The sequence below is a fragment of the Neophocaena asiaeorientalis genome, unplaced genomic scaffold (genome assembly GCF_003031525.2).
Source record: "Neophocaena asiaeorientalis asiaeorientalis breed wild unplaced genomic scaffold, Neophocaena_asiaeorientalis_V1.1 scaffold5, whole genome shotgun sequence".
NCBI classification, from domain to species: Eukaryota; Metazoa; Chordata; class Mammalia; order Artiodactyla; family Phocoenidae; genus Neophocaena; species Neophocaena asiaeorientalis.
In genome coordinates, this window is record NW_020174698.1 from 13,792,310 (window position 1) to 13,793,317 (window position 1,008).

The following is a 1,008-nucleotide window of genomic DNA, read 5'->3' on the forward strand; positions in this document are numbered from 1 at the left end:
GGTTTTATATTTCTGGTTATTACAATCAATTTCTCTCTACTTTCAAGGCTTATTTGAATAACTTGAAGTTATCCAAAGATGCTGTTTCCATGTGTGCGCAATGACGGTCATGGTTACTAATACTTCTGCTACAGGTTCTATATGCCAAAATTATGGTATGGCTGGCAGCTCACAGTGAAATATGAACTCCCTGCTGTTCCAAAGGCCGTTCTCCTAAGGAACGTGCATTACTATCAAGGAGGTTGTCTTAGTCTGTTCTGACTGCTGTAACAGAATACCACAGACTACCCTTTCCTCAGCTGCCGCTAAGCCTCTCTGTTCCCCCGAGGAAGGTAAGGCCACGTTGGGGTGAGGCCCTCATCCTGCATCTGGCGACTAGCACCGCGCCCAGTAGCCCTTGCCCAGCCCTCGCCCGCACCATGGCCTCCGTCTCCAAGCTCACCTGCATCTACTCGGCCCTCATCCTGCACGACGATGAGGTGACGGTCACAGAGGATAAGATCAATGCCCTGATTAAAGCAGCTGGTATAAATGCTGAACCTTTCTGCGCAGGCTTGTTTGCAAAGGCTCTGGCCAATGTCAACATCGGGAGCCTCATCTGCAATGTCGGGACTGGTGGACCTGCCCCAGCGGCTGGTGCTGCACCAGCAAGTGGTCCTGCCCTCTTCACCACTGCTGCCCCAGCTAAAAATGATAAGGAGAGATCCATAGGTGAAATGTGAAGTTTTAAAACCACCTTTTGGAAAAGATAAAAACAAACTGAAAGAAGTCAAAATATTTATGCAGCAAAACAACTTGATATATTGCTACAAATTCAAATAAAATGTGTCAAATCCTTAAAAAAGAAAAGAAAAGAAAAAAGAATACCATAGACTGGGTGGCTTATAAACAACAGAAATTTATTTCTCATAGTTCTGGAGGCTGAGAAGTCCACGACCAAGTCACCAATAGATTCAGTGTCTGGCCAGGACTCACCTCCTTGTTCATAGACAGCTGCATTATTGCTGT

At 45.9% G+C, this 1,008-nt stretch overlaps 1 pseudogene; it reads left to right on the forward strand.

Annotated features, from left to right (window-relative positions):
• The first annotated feature begins 419 nt into the window (after positions 1–419).
• LOC112409107 (60S acidic ribosomal protein P1 pseudogene) lies at positions 420–722 on the forward strand (annotated as a pseudogene).
• The last annotated feature ends 286 nt before the right edge of the window (positions 723–1,008 follow it).